Below are 16,630 nucleotides of genomic sequence, written 5' to 3'. Positions count from 1 at the left end.
CACGGTTGATCATACTCTGGGTTCCATATGCATGATTGAGCTCAAGGAAGAATCCCTTAAACCTGGAGAGTTGAGACCCGTGGAATGGGTATCATGCAATATGACTTCAAAGGGTCTTCATTTGCTCACCGAACCTCTCCAATCCTATCACTGCTGCGTTTATGCCCCTGTACACACGCTTGATTCTCTTTCGGAGACATAGCGATCCATAGCTTTTAAGATACTTACTAGTCAGGTACATTCTTAGGCGTTTAATATGGGGTGTTGAGTCCATTTCGTTGAGCAAGGAGTAGTTCTTGTGTATTACGTATTTGGCTTAAGGAACGTTATCTGTGCTCATTTCAATCTCTGGTTTTATGCAGCACCCCAACTCACCTTTCCCCTTAAGCAAGCATAAGCTGGTTTTCTAAATTTGAGACCCTGTTCTGTTATGTAATCCAGTTCCTGTGTAGCCAAGTTTACATTCTGTGTATTAGTGATATCTTATGATGTTTCTTTTTCTGTGTGACTTATTTCAGTTAGAATCATCATACCTGAATCCACTCATTATGCTGCTATGGGCCTGATGACATAGATTTCATTGCTGAGTGATATTGCATTGTATGTAAGTACCACAAATTCTGTATCCATTTTTCACTTTCTGCGAAATTGAACTTGTACCGTAAACGAGGTTCTTGTAAACAGAGCCATCCCAAACTTTGGGGTGGCTGTGTATTTTTTATTTAAATTTCCCTAAGCTATAGGAGCATAAGTGGAAGTGCCCTAGGCTCTGTTGCTTTGTTTCTTAGATGTTTCAGGAAACACCATAAACTTCTCGCAAGTGGCTGTTGGCAATTTACATCCCGCCCATCAGCATAACAAGGCTCCCAGTTCTCCATGGCCTGTACTGCCTTTCTGAATTTTACACTTTTTTCACATGGCCCTTTTGACTGGGGGGAAGTGAGACTTCATTGTAGTGCAGATTTCCTTTGCAAGCTTGCTTGGTTGGCCAAAAAGGGCGTATGCTTTTTTTCCTGAATATATTCAGGAAAAAACGCATATGCCCTTTTTGGCCAAGTGCATCATTGTCGACGTTCTGCCTCTTTTCCTTTGCTTTAAATGCAATTCCAGTTCACCTCCTGAAATCGGTTTCCTGCAATTCTGCCCCGCTTTCAAGTCCTCTTGGCAGCCTTACTTCAGTATATTTTTGGACGATAGCTGTCATTTATAACTCTGCAGGTTTGTGAATTACAGTGCCCCTGAGCTCCTTTCTTCAACTCGCTTTCTTGTGAGCTGGCCACAACACCGCAGGATTGCTTCAGGCCCTAATCTGGTTCCGGCACGGCATGCTGAGCCTTTGGATAATTCCTCTTCCTGGTGGCAAATGAGAGTTAAATTTGCCCGTCCAGACACCTCCAGCTAGTCTCTCATTGGTCCTCCCTATTCCTGTTCATCTTCCGCAGAAATTGCAAGCAGGGCCAAACAGGAGGTTAAAGGCACTGACTCTCCAAGTCGGGAGAGTGTTAGTAAAGCATCTGGAATGTTGAACCTGAGTTCCAGGGGTCGAAAACTGAGACATATTGGAACACGTCTCCCGATCACACGGTTGATCATACTCTGGGTTCCACATGCATGTTTTAGCTGAAGGAAGAATCCCTTAAACCAGGAGAGTTGAGACCCGTGGAATGGGTACCATGCAAGATGACTTCAAAGGGTCTTCATTTGCTCACCGAACCTCTCCAATCCTATCACTGCTGTGTTTATGCCCCTGTACTCACGCTTGATTCTCTTTCGGAGACATAGCAATCCATAGGTTTTAAGATACTTACTAGTCAGGTACATTCTTAGGCGTTTAATATGGGGTGTTGATTCCATTTCGTTGAGCAAGGAGTAGCTCTTGTCTATTACATATTTGGCTTAAGGAACTTTATCTGTGCTCATTTCAATCTCTGGTTTTATGCAGCAGCCCAACTCACCTTTTCCCTTAAGCAAGCATAAGTTGGTTTTCTAAATTTGAGACCCTGTTCTGTTATGTAATCCAGTTCCTGTGTAGCCAAGTTTACATTCTGTGTATTAGTGATATCTTATGATGTTTCTTTTTCTGTGTGACTTATTTCAGTTAGAATCATCATACCTGAATCCACTCATTATGCTGCTATGGGCCTGATGACATAGATTTTATTTCTCAGGGATATTGCATTGTACGTAAGTACCAAATCTTCTTTATCCATTTTTCACTTTCTGCGATATTGAACATTTCCCGTAAACGAGGTTGTTGTAAACAGAGCCGTCCCAAACTTTGGGGTGGCTGTGTCTTTTTGATTTTAATTTCCCTAAGCTATAGGACCATAAGTGGAAGTGCCCTAGGCTCTGTTGCTTTGTTTTTTAGATGTTTGAGGAAACACCATACACTTCTCCGGAGTGGCTGTTGGCAATTTACATCCTGCCCATCAGCATAACAAGGCTCCCAGTTCTCCATGGCCTGTCGTGCCTTTCTGGATTTTACACTTTTATCAGATGGTCCTTTTGACCGGGGGGAAGTGAGACTACATTGTAATGCAGATTTCCTTTGCAAGCTTGCTTGGTTGGCCAAAAAGGGCGTATGCGTTTTTTCCTGAATATATTCAGGAAAAAACGCATTTGCCCTTTTTGGCCAAGTGCATCATTGTCGACGTTCTGCCTCTTTTCCTATGCTTTAAATGCAATTCCAGTCTACCTCCTGAAATCGGTTTCCTGCAATTCTGCCCCGCTTTCAAGTCCTCTTGGCAGCCTTACTTCAGTATATTTTTGGACGATAGCTGTCATTTATAACTCTGCAGCTTTGTAAATTACAGTGCCCCTGAGCTCCTTTCTTCAACTCGACTTCTTGTGAGCTGGCCGCAACACCGCAGGAGTGCTTCAGGCCCTAATCTGATTCCGGCACGGCACGCTGAGCCTTTGGTTAATTCCTCTTCCTGGTGGGAAATGAGAGTTAAATTTGCCCGTCCAGACACCTCCAGCTAGTCTCTCTTTGGTTCTCCCTATTCCTGTTCATCTTCCACAGAAATTGCAAAGTGGGCCAATCAGGAGGTTAAAGGCACTGACTCTCCAAGTCGGGAGAGTGTTAGTAAACCGTCTGGAATGTTACACCCGAGTACCAGGGGAGAAAACTGAGACATATTGGAACACGTCTCCCGATCACACGGTTGATCATACTCTGGGTTCCACATGCATGTTTTAGCTGAAGGAAGAATCCCTTAAACCTGGAGAGTTGAGACCCGTGGAATGTGTACCATGCAATATGACTTCAAAGGGTCTTCATTTGCTCACCGAACCTCTCCAATCCTATCACTGCTGCGTTTATGGCCCTGTACACACGCTTGATTCTCTTTCGTAGACATAGCAATCCATTGGTTTTAAGATACTTACTAGTCAGGTACATTCTTAGGCGTTTAATATGGGGTGTTGAGTCCATTTCGTTGATCAAGGAGTAGCTCTTGTCTATTACACATTTGGCTTCAGGAACTTTATCTGTGATCATTTCAATCTTTGGTTTTGTGCAGCACCCCAACTCACGTTTCCCCATAAGCAAGCATAAGTTGGTTTTCTACATTTGAGAACCTGTTGTGTTTTGTAATCCAGTTCCTGTGTAGCCAAGTTTACATTCCGTGTATTAGTGATATCTTATGATGTTTCTTTTTCTGTGTGACTTATTTCAGTTAGAATCATCATACCTGAATCCACTCATTATGCTGCTCTGTGCCTGATGACATAGATTTCATAGCTGAGTGATATTGCATTGTATGTAAGTACCACAACTTCTTTATCCATTTTTCGCTTTCTGCACTATTGAATTTGTACCGTAAACGAGGTTCTTGTAAACAGAGCCATCCCAAACTTTGGGGTGGCTGTGTCTTTTTGATTTTAATTTCCCTAAGCTATAGGACCATAAGTGGAAGTGCCCTAGGCTCTGTTGCTTTGTTTTTTAGATGTTTTAGGAAACACCATACACTTCTCCCGAGTGGCTGTTGGCAATTTACATCCCGCCCAACAGCATAACAAGGCTCCCAGTTCTCCATGCCCTGTCCTGCCTTTCTGGATTTTACACTTTTTTCAGATGGCCCTTTTGACCGGGGGGGAAGTGAGACTTCATTGTAGTGCAGATTTCCTTTGCAAGCTTGCTTGTTTGGCCAGAAAGGGCGTATGCGTTTTTAATGAATATATTCAGGAAAAAATGCATACGCCCTTTTTGGGCAAGTGCATCATTGTCGACGTTCTGCTTCTTTTCCTATGCTTTAAATGCAATTCCAGTCTACCTCCTGAAATCGGTTTCCTGCAATTCTGTCCTGCTTTCAAGTCCTCTTGGCAGCCTTACTTCAGTATATTTTTGGACGATAGCTGTCATTTATAACTGTGCAGGTTTGTGAATTACAGTGCCCCTCAGCTCCTTTCTTCAACTCGCTTTCTTGTGAGCTGGCCGCAAAACCCCAGGATTGCTTCAGGCCCTAATCTGGTTCCGGCACGGCATGATGACCCTTTGGTTAATTCCTCTTCCTGGTGGCAAATGAGAGTTAAATTTGCCCGTCCAGACACCTCCAGCTAGTCTCTCATTAGTTCTCCCTATTCCTGTTCATCTTCCACAGAAATTGCAAACTGGGCCAAACAGGAGGTTAAAGGCACTGACTCTCCAAGTCGGAAGAGTGTTAGTAAAGCATCTGGAATGTTGAACCCGAGTACCAGGGGAGGAAAACTGAGACACATTCGAACACGTCTCCCGATCACACGATTGATCATACTCTGGGTTCCACATGCATGTTTTAGCTGAAGGAAGAATCCCTTAAACCTGGAGAGTTGAGACCCGTGGAATGGGTACCATGCAATATGACTTCATAGGGTCTTCATTTGCTCACTGAACCTCTCCAATCCCATCACTGCTGCGTTTATGCCCCTGTACTCATGCTTGATTCTCTTTCAGAGACCTAGCAATCCATAAGTTTTAAGATACTTACTAGTCAGGTACATTATTAGGCGTTTAATATGGGGTTTTGAGTCCATTTCGTTGAACAAGGAGTAGCCCTTGTCTATTACATATTTGGCTTAAGGAACTTTATCGGTGCTCATTTCAGTCTCTGATTTTATGCAGCACCCCAACTCACCTTTCCCCTTAAGCAAGCATAAGTTGGTTTTCTAAATTTGAGACCCTGTTCTGTTTTGTAATCCAGTTCCTGTGTATCGAATTTTACACTCCGTGTATTAGTGTTATCTTATAATGTTTCTTTTTCTGTGTGACTTATTTCAGTTAGAATCATCATACCTGAATCCACTCTATGCTTTACAGGCCTGATGACATGGATTTCATTGCTGATTGATATTGCATTGTACGTAAGTACCACAACTTCTTTATCCATTTTTCACTTTCTGCGATATTGAACTTGTACCGTGACTGAGGTTCTTGTAAACAGAGCTGTCCCAAACTTTGGGGGTGGCTGTGTCTTTTTGATTTTAATTTCACTAATCTATAGGACCATAAGTTGAAGTGCCCTAGGCTCTGTTCCTCAGTTTTTTAGATGTTTCAGGAAACACCATACACTTCTCCTGAGTGGCTGTTGGCAATTTACATCCCGCCCATCAGCATAACAAGGCTCCCAGTTCTCCATGGCCTGTCCTGTCTTTCTGGATTTTACACTTTTTTCAGATGGCCCTTTTGACCATGGGGAAGTGAGACTTCATTGTAGTGCAGATTTCCTTTGCAAGCTTGCTTGGTTGGCCAAAAAGGGCGTATGTGTTTTGTCCTGAATATATTCAGGAAAAAACGCATACGCCCTTTTTGGCCAAGTGCATCATTGTGGACGTTCTGCCTATTTTCCTATGCTTTAAATGCAATTCCAGTCTACCTCCTGAAATCTGTTTCCTGCAATTCTGCCCCGCTTTCAAGTCCTCTTGGCAGCCTTACTTCACTATATTTTTGGACGATAGCTGTCATTTATAACTCTGCAGGTTTGTGAATTACAGTGCCCCTGAGCTCCTTTCTTCAACTCGCTTTCTTGTGAGCTGGCCGCAACACCGCAGGATTGCTTCAGGCCCTAATCTGGTTCCGGCACGGCACGGTGAGCCTTTGGTTAATTCCTCTTCCTGGTGGGAAATGAGAGTTAAATTTGCCCGTCCAGACACCTCCAGCTAGTCTCTCATTGGTTCTCCCTATTCCTGTTCATCTTCCGCAGAAATTGCAAACTGGGCCAAACAGGAGGTTAAAGGCACTGTCTCTCCAAGTCGGGAGAATGTTAGTAAAGCGTCTGCAATGTTGCACCCGAGTACCAGGGCATGAAAACTGAGACATATTTGAACACGTCTCCCGATCACATGGTTGATCATACTCTGGGTTCCACATGCATGATTTAGCTGAAGGAAGAATCCCTTAAACCTGCAGAGTTGAGACCCGTGGAATGGGTACCATGCAATATGACTTCAAAGGGTCTTCATTTGCTCACCGAACCTCTCTAACCCTATCACAGCTGCGTTTTTGCCCCTGTACACACGCTTGATTCTCTTTGGAGACATAGCAATCCATAGGTTTTAAGATACTTACTAGTCAGGTACATTCTTAGGCGTTTAATATGGGGTGTTGAGTCCATTTCGTTGAGCAAGGAGTAGCTCTTGTCTGTTACATATTTGGCTTAAGGAAATTTATCTGTGCTCATTTCAATCTCTGGTTTTATGCAGCACCCCAACTCACCTTTCCCCTTAAGCAAGCATAAGTTGGTTTACTAAATTTGAGACCCTGTTCTGTTTTGTAATCCAGTTCCTGTGTATCCAAGTTTACATTCCGTGTATTAGTGATATCTTATGATGTTTCTTTTTCTGTGTGACTTATTTCAGTTAGAATCATCATACCTGAATCCACTCATTATGCTGCTATGGGCATGATGACATAGATTTTATTGCTGAGTGATATTGCATTGTACGTAAGTACCACAACTTCTTTATCCATTTTTCACTTTCTGCGAAATTGAACTTGTACCGTAAAGGAGGTTCTTGTAAACAGAGCCGTCCCAAACTTTGGGGTGGCTGTGTCTTTTTGATTTTAATTTCCCTAAGCTATAGGACCATAAGTGGAAGTGCCCTAGGCTCTGTTGCTTTGTTTTTTATATGTTTCAGGAAACACCATACACTTCTCCCGAGTGGCTGTTGGCAATTTACATCCCGCCCATCAGCATAACAAGGCTCCCAGTTCTCCATGGCCTGTCCTGCCTTTCTGAATTTTACACTTTTTTCAGATGGCCCTTTTGACCGGGGGGAAGTGAGACTTCATTGTAGTGCAGATTTCCTTTGCAAGCTTGCTTGGTTGGCCATAAAGGGCGTATGTGTTTTGTCTTGAATATATTCAGGAAAAAACGCATACGCCCTTTTTGGCCAAGTGCATCATTGTCGACGTTCTGCCTCTTTTCCTATGCTTTAAATGCAATTCCAGTCTACCTCCTCAAATCGGTTTCCTGCAATTCTGCCCCGCTTTCAAGACCTCTTGGCAGCCTTACTTCAGTATATTTTTGGATGATAGCTGTCATTTATAACTCTGCAGGTTTGTGAATTACATTGACCCTGAGCTCCTTTCTTCAACTCGCTTTCTTGTGAGCTGGCTGCAACACCACAGGATTGCTTCAGGCCCTTATCTGGTTCCGGCACTGCACGCAGAGCCTTTGGTTAATTCCTCTTCCTGGTGGGAAATGAGAGTTAAATATGCCCGTCCAGACACCTCCAGCTAGTCTCTCATTGGTTCTCCCGATTCCTGTTCATGTTCCGCGGAATTTGCAAACTGGGCCAAACAGGAGGTTAAAGGCACTGACTCTCCAAGTCGGGAGAGTGTTAGTAAAGCGTCTGGAATGTTGCACCCGAGTACCAGGGATGAAAACTGAGACATATTTGTACACGTCTCCCGATCACACGGTTGATCATACTCTGGGTTCCACATGCATGTTTCAGCTGAAGGAAGAATCCCTTAAACCTGGAGAGTTGAGACCCGTGGAATGGGTACCATGCAATATGACTTCAAAGGGTCTTCATTTGCTCACCGAACCTCTCCAATCCTATCACTGCTGCGTTTATGCCCCTGTACTCACACTTGATTCTCTTTCAGAGACATAGCAATCCATAGGTTTTAAGATACTTACTACTCAGGTACATTCTTAGGCGTTTAATATGGGGTGTTGAGTCCATTTCGTTGAGCAAGGAGTAGCTCTTGTCTATTCCATATTTGGCTTAAGGAACTTTATCTGTGCTCATTTCAATCTCTGGTTTTATGCAGCACCCCAAATCACCTTTCCCCTTAAGCAAGCATAAGTTGGTTTTCTAAATTTGAGACCCTGTTCTGTTTTGTAATCCAGTTCATGTGTAGCCAAGTTTACATTCCGTGTATTAGTGATGTCTTATGATGTTTCTTTTTCTGTGTGACTTATTTCAGTTAGAATCATCATACCTGAATCCACTCATTATGCTGCTACGGGCCTGATGACATAGATTTCATTGCTGAGTGATATTGCATTGTACGTAAGTAGCACAACTTCTTTATCCATTTTTCGCTTTCTGCGAAATTGAACTTGTACCGTAAACGAGGTTCTTGTAAACAGAGCCGTCCCAAACTTTGGGGTGGCTGTGTCTTTTTGTTTTTAATTTCCCTAAGCTATAGGACCATAAGTGGAAGTGCCCTAGGCTCTGTTCATCTGTTTTTTAGATGTTTCAGGAATCACCATACATTTCTCCCGAGTGGCTGTTGGCAATTTACATCCCGCCCATCAGCATAACAAGGCTCCCAGTTCTCCATTGCCTGTCCTGCCTTTCTGGATTTTACACTTTTTTCAGATGGCCCTTTTGACAGGGGGGAAGTGAGACTTCATTGTAGTGCAGATTTCCTTTGCAAGCTTGCTTGGTTGGCCAAAAAGGGCGTATGTGTTTTGTCCTGAATATATTCAGGAAAAAACGCATACGCCCTTTTTGGCCAAGTGCATCATTGTGGACGTTCTGCCTCTTTTCCTATGCTTTAAATGCAATTCCAGTCTACCTCCTGAAATCGGTTTCCTGCAATTCTGCCCTGCTTTCAAGTCCTCTTGGCAGCCTTACTTCAGTATATTTTTGGACGATAGCTGTCATTTATAACTCTGCAGGTTTGTGAATTACAGTGCCCCTGAGCTCCTTTCTTCAACTCGCTTTCTTGTGAGCTGGCCGCAACACCGCAGGATTGCTTCAGGCCCTAATCTGGTTCCAGCACGGCACGCTGAGCCTTTGGTTAATTCCTCTTCCTGGTGGGAAATGAGAGTTAAATTTGCCCGTCCAGACACCTCCAGCTAGTCTCTCATTGGTTCTCCCTATTCCTGTTCATCTTCCGCAGAAATTGCAAACTGGGCCAAACAGGAGGTTAAAGGCACTGACTCTCCAAGTCGGGAGAGTGTTAATAAAGCGTCTGGAATGTTGCACCCGAGTACCAGGGGACGAGAACTGAGACATATTGGAACACGTCTCCCGATCACACGGTTAATCATACTCTGGGTTCCACATGCATGTTTTAGCTGAAGGAAGAATCCCTTAAACCTGGAGAGTTGAGACCCGTGGAATGGGTACCATGCAATATGACTTCAAAGGGTCTTCATTTGCTCACCGAACCTCTCCAATCCTATCACTTCTGCGTTTATGCCCCTGTACTCACGCTTGATTCTCTTTCAGAGACATAGCAATCCATAGCTTTTAAGATACTTACTAGTCAGGTACATTCTTAGGCGTTTAATATTGGGTGTTGAGTTCATTTCGTTGAACAAGTAGTAGCTCTTGTCTATTACATATTTGGCTTAAGGAACTTTATCTGTGCTCATTTCAATCTCTGGTTTTATGCAGCACCCCAACTCACCTTTCCCCTTTAGCAAGAATAAGTTGGTTTTCTAAATTTGAGACCCTGTTCTGTTTTGTAATTCAGTTCCTGTGTAGCCAAGTTTACATTCCGTGTATTAGTGATATCTTATGATGTTTCTTTTTCCGTGTGACTTATTTCAGTTAGAATCATCATAGCTGAATCCACTCATTATGCTGCTACGGGCCTGATGACATAGATTTCATTGCTGAGTGATATTGCATTGTACGTAAGTACCACAACTTCTTTATCCATTTTTCACTTTCTGCGAAATTGAACTTGTACCGTAAATGAGGTTCTTGTAAACAGAGCCGTCCCAAACTTTGGGGTGGCTGTGTCTTTTTGTTTTTAATTTCCCTAAGCTATAGGACCATAAGTGGAAGTGCCCTAGGCTCTGTTCATCTGTTTTTTAGATGTTTCAGGAATCACCATACACTTCTCCTGAGTGGCTGTTGGCAATTTACATCCCGCCCATCAGCATAACAAGGTTCCCAGTTCTCCATGGCCTGTCCTGCCTTTCTGGATTTTACACTTTTTTCAGATGGCCCTTTTGACCGGGGGGTAGTGAGACTTCATTGTAGTGCAGATTTCCTTTGCAAGCTTGCTTGGTTGGCCAAAAAGGGCGTATCCTTTTTTTCCTGAATATATTCAGGAAAAAACGCATACGCCCTTTTTGGCCAAGTGCATCGTTGTCGACGTTCTGTCTCTTTTCTTATGCTTTAAATGCATTTCCAGTCTACCTCCTGAAATCAGTTTCCTGCAATTCTGCCCCGCATTCAAGACCTCTTGGCAGCCTTACTAAAGTATATTTTTGGACGATAGCTGTCATTTATAACTCTGCAGGTTTGTGAATTACAGTGCCCCTGAGCTCCTTTCTTCAACTCGCTTTCTTGTGAACTGGCCGCAACACCGCAGGATTGCTTCAGGCCCTAATCTGGTTCCAGCACGGCACGCTGAGCCTTTGGTTAATTCCTCTTCCTGGTGGGAAATGAGAGTTAAATTTGCCCGTCCAGACACCTCCAGCTAGTCTCTCATTGGTCCTCCCTATTCCTGTTCATCTTCCACAGAAATTGCAAACTGGGCCAAACAGGAGTTTAAAGGCACTGACTCTCCAAGTCGGGAGAGTGTTAGTAAAGCGTCTGGAATGTTGCACCTGAGTACCAGGGGACGAAAACTGAGACATATTTGAACACGTCTCCCGATCACACGGTTGATCATACTCTGGGTTCCACATGCATGTTTTAGCTGAAGGAAGAATCCCTTAAACGTGGAGAGTTGCGACCCGTGGAATGGGTACCATGCAATATGACTTAAAAGGGTCTTCATTTGCTCACCGAACCTCTCCAATCCTATCACTGCTGCGTTTATGCCCCTGTACACACGCTTGATTCTCTTTTGGAGACATAGCAATCCATAGGTTTTAAGATACTTACTAGTCAGGTACATACTTAGGGGTTTAATATGGGGCGTTGAGTCCATTTCGTTGAGCAAGGAGTAGCTCTTGTCTATTACATATTTGGCTTAAGGAACTTTATCTGTGCTCATTTCAATCTCTGGTTTTATGCAACACCCCAAACTTACCTTTGCCCTTAAGCAAGCATAAGTTGGTTTTCTAAATTTGAGACCCTGTTCTGTTTTGTAATCCACTTCCTGTGTAGCCAAGTTTACATTCCGTGTATTAGTGATATCTTATGATGTTTCTTTTTCTGTGTGACTTATTTCAGTTAGAATCATCATACCTGAATCCACTCATTATGCTGCTACGGGCCTGATGACATAGATTTCATTGCTGAGTGATATTGCATTGTACGTAAGTAGCACAACTTCTTTATCCATTTTTCGCTTTCTGCGAAATTGAACTTGTACCGTAAACGAGGTTCTTGTAAACAGAGCCGTCCCAAACTTTGGGGTGGCTGTGTCTTTTTGTTTTTAATTTCCCTAAGCTATAGGACTATAAGTGGAAGTGCCCTAGGCTCTGTTCATCTGTTTTTTAGATGTTTCAGGAATCACCATACATTTCTACCGAGTGGCTGTTGGCAATTTACATCCCGCCCATCAGCATAACAAGGCTCCCAGTTCTCCATGGCCTGTCCTGCCTTTCTGGATTTTACACTTTTTTCAGATGGCCCTTTTGAACGGGGGGTAGTGAGACTTCATTTTAGTGCAGATTTCATTTGCAAGCTTGCTTGGTTGGCCAAAAAGGGCGTATGCGTTTTTTCCTGAATATATTCAGGAAAAAACGCATACGCCCTTTTTGGCCAAGTGCATCATTGTTGACGTTCTGCCTCTTTTCCTATGCTTTAAATGCAATTCCAGTCTACCTCCTGAAATCGGTTTCCTGCAATTCTGCCCCGCTTTCAAGTCCTCTTGGCAGCCTTACTTCAGTATATTTTTGGATGATAGCTGTCATTTATAACTCTGCAGGTTTGTGAATTACAGTGCCCCTGAGCTCCTTTCTTCAACTCGCTTTCTTGTGAGCTGGCCGCAGCACCGCAGGATTGCTTCAGGCCCTAATCTGGTTCCAGCACGGCATGCTGAGCCTTTGGTTAATTCCTCTTGCTGGTGGGAAATGAGAGTTAAATTTGCCCGTCCAGACACCTCCAGCTTGTCTCTCATTGGTTCTCCCTATTCCTGTTCATCTTCCGCAGAAATTGCAAACTGGGCCAAACAGGAGGTTAAGGGCACTGACTCTCCAAGTCGGGAGAGTGTTTGGAAAGTGTCTGGAATGCTGGACCCGAGTACCAGGGGACGAGAACTGAGACATTTTGGAACACGTCTCCCGATCACACGGTTGATCATACTCTGGGTTCCACATGCATGTTTTAGCTGAAGGAAGAATCCCTTAAACCTGGAGAGTTGAGACCCGTGGAATGGGTACCATGCAATATGACTTCAAAGGGTCTTCATTTGCTCACCGAACCTCTCCAATCCTATCACTTCTGCGTTTATGCCCCTGTACTCATGCTTGATTCTCTTTCAGAGACATAGCAATCCATAGCTTTTAAGATACTTACTAGTCAGGTACATTCTTAGGCGTTTAATATTGGGTGTTGAGTTCATTTCGTTGAACAAGTAGTAGCTCTTGTCTATTACATATTTGGCTTAAGGAACTTTATCTGTGCTCATTTCAATCTCTGGTTTTATGCAGCACCCCAACTCACCTTTCCCCTTTAGCAAGCATAAGTTGGTTTTCTAAATTTGAGACCCTGTTCTGTTTTGTAGTTCAGTTCCTGTGTAGCCAAGTTTACATTCCGTGTATTAGTGATATCTTATGATGTTTCTTTTTCCGTGTGACTTATTTCAGTTAGAATCATCATACCTGAATCCACTCATTATGCTGCTACGGGCCTGATGACATAGATTTCATTGCTGAGTGATATTGCACTGTACGTAAGTACCACAACTTCTTTATCCATTTTTTACTTTCTGTGATATTGAACTTGTACCATAAACGAGGTTCTTGTAAACAGAGCCGTCCCAAACTTTGGGGTGGCTGTGTCTTTTTGATTTTAATTTCCCTAAGATATAGGACTATAAGTGGAAGTGCCCTAGGCTCTGTTGCTTTGTTTTTTAGATGTTTCAGGAAACACCATACACTTCTCCCCAGTGGCTGTTGGCAATTTACATCCCGCCCATCAGCATAGCAAGGCTCCCAGTTCTCCATGGCCAGTCCTGCCACTCTGGATTTTACACTTTTTTCAGATGGCCCTTTTGACTGGGGGGAAGTGAGACTTCATTGTAGTGCAGATTTCCTTTGCAAGCTTGCTTGGTTGGCCAAAAAGAGCGTATGCGTTTTTTCCTGAATATATTCAGGAAAAAACGCATACGCCCTTTTTGGCCAAGTGCATCATTGTCGACGTTCTGCCTCTTTTCCTATGCTTTAAATGCAATTCCAGTCTACCTCCTGAAATCGGTTTCCTGCAATTCTGCCCCGCTTTCAAGACCTCTTGGCAGCCTTACTTCAGTATATTTTTGGATGATAGCTCTCATTTACAACTCTGCAGATTTGTGAATTACAGTGTCCCTGAGCTCCTTTCTTCAACTCTCTTTCTTGTGAGCTGGATGCAACACCACAGGATTGCTTCAGGCCCTAATATGGTTCCGGCACGGCACGCTGAGCCTTTGGTTAATTCCTCTTCCTGGTGGGAAATGAGAGTTAAATTTGCCCGTCCAGACACCTCCAGCTAGTCTCTCATTGGTTCTCCTGATTCCTGTTCATCTTCCGCGGAATTTGCAAACTGGGCCAAACAGGAGGTTAAATGCACTGACTCTCCAAGTCGGGAGAGTGTTAGTAAAGCGTCTGGAATGTTGCACCCAAGTACCAGGGATGAGAACTGAGACATATTGGAACACGTCTCCCGATCACACGGTTGATCATACTCTGGGTTCCACATGCATGTTTTAAGTGAAGGAAGAATCCCTTAAACCTGGAGAGTTGAGACCCGTGGAATGGGTACCATGCAATATGACTTCAAAGGGTCTTCATTTGCTCACCGAACCTCTCCAATCCTATCACTGCTGCGTTTATGCCCCTGTACTCACACTTGATTCTCTTTCAGAGACATAGCAATCCATAGGTTTTAAGATACTTACTAGTCAGGTACATTCTTAGGCGTTTAATATGGGGTGTTGAGTCTATTTCGTTGAGCAAGGGGTAGCTCTTGTTTATTCCATATTTGGCTTAAGGAACTTTATCTGTGCTCATTTCAATCTCTGGTTTTATGCAGCACCCCAACTCACCTTTCCCCTTAAGCAAGCATAAGTTGGTTTTCTAAATTTGAGACCCTGTTCTGTTTTGTAATCCAGTTCCTTTGTAGCCAACTTTACATTCCGTGTATTAGTGATATCTTATGATCTTTCTTTTTCTGTGTGACTTATTTCAGTTAGAATCATCATACCTGAATCCACTCATTATGCTGCTACGGGCCTGATGACATAGATTTCATTGCTGAGTGATATTGAATTGTACGTAAGTAGCACAACTTCTTTATCCATTTTTCACTTTCTGCGAAATTGAACTTGTACCGTAAACGAGGTTCTTGTAAACAGAGCCGTCCCAAACTTTGGGGTGGCTGTGTCTTTTTGTTTTTAATTTCCCTAAGCTATAGGGCCATAAGTGGAAGTGCCCTAGGCTCTGTTCATCTGTTTTTTAGATGTTTCAGGAATCACCATACACTTCTCCTGAGTGGCTGTTGGCAATTTATATCCCGCCCATCAGCATAACAAGGCTCCCAGTTCTCCATGGCCTGTTCTGCCTTTCTGGATTTTACACTTTTTTCAGATGGCCCTTTTGACCGGGGGGTAGTGAGACTTCATTTTAGTGCAGATTTCATTTGCAAGCTTGCTTGGTTGGCCAAAAAGGTCGTATGCGTTTTTTCCCCAATATATTCAAGAAAAAGCGCATATGCACTTTTTGGCCAAGTGCATCATTGTTGACATTCTGCCTCTTTTCCTATGCTTTAAATGCAATTCCAGTCTACCTCCTGAAATCGGTTTCCTGCAATTCTGCCCCGCTTTCAAGTCCTCTTGGCAGCCTTACTTCAGTATATTTTTGGACTATAGCTGTCATTTATAACTCTGCAGGTTTGTGAATTACAGTGCCCCTGAGCTCCTTTCTTCAACTCGCTTTCTTGTGAGCTGGCCGCAACACTGCAGGATTGCTTCAGGCCCTAATCTGGTTCCAGCACGGCACGCTGAGCCTTTGGTTAATTCCTCTTCCTGGTGGGAAATGAGACTTAAATTTGTCCGTCCAGACACCTCCAGCTAGTCTCTCATTGGTTCTCCCTATTCCTGTTCATCTTCCGCAGAAATTGCAAACTGGGCCAAACAGGAGGTTAAAGGCACTGACTCTCCAAGTCGGGAGAGTGTTAATAAAGCGTCTGGAATGTTGCACCCGAGTACCAGGGGACGAGAACTGAGACATATTGGAACACGTCTCCCGATCACACGGTTGATCATACTCTTGTTTCCACATGCATGTTTTAGCTGAAGGAAGAATCCCTTAAACCTGGAGAGGTGAGACCCGTGGAATGGGTACCATGCAATATGACTTCAAAGGGTCTTCATTTGCTCACCGAACCTCTCCAATCCTATCACTGCTGCGTTTATGCCCCTGTACTCACGCTTGATTCTCTTTCAGAGACATAGCAATCCATAGGTCTTAGATACTTACTAGTCAGGAACATTCTTCGGCGTATAATATGGGGTGTTGAGACCATTTCGTTGAGCAAGGAGTAGCTCTTGTCAATTACATATTTGGCTTAAGGAAATTTATCTGTGCTCATTTCAATGTCTGGTTTTATGCAGCACCCCAACTCACCTTTCCCCTTAAGCAAGCATAAGTTGGTTTTCTAAATTTGAGACCCTGTTCTGTTTTGTAATTCAGTTCCTATGTAGCCAAGTTTTCATTCCGTGTATTAGAGATTTCTTACGATGTTTCTTTTTCTGTGTGACTTATTTCAGTTAGAATCATTATACCTGAACCCACTCATTATGCTGCTACAGGCCTGATAACATAGATTTCATTGCTGAGTGATATTGCATTGTACGTAAGTACCACAACTTTTTATCAATTTTTCACTTTCTGCGATATTGAACTTGTACCTTAAACGAGGTTCTTGTAAACAGAGCCGTCCCAAACATTGGGGTGGCTGTGTCTTTTTGATTTTAATTTCCCTAAGCTATAGGACCATAAGTGGAAGTGCCCTAGGCTCTGTTTCTCTGTTTTTTAGATGTTTCAGGAAACACCATACACTTCTCCCGAGTGGCTGTTGGCAATTT

This window comes from Orcinus orca, chromosome 6 (assembly GCF_937001465.1).
Source record: "Orcinus orca chromosome 6, mOrcOrc1.1, whole genome shotgun sequence".
Lineage (NCBI taxonomy): Eukaryota > Metazoa > Chordata > Mammalia > Artiodactyla > Delphinidae > Orcinus > Orcinus orca.
The sequence above is the reverse complement of the archived record's forward strand: the minus strand, read 5'-3'. Positions refer to the sequence as shown.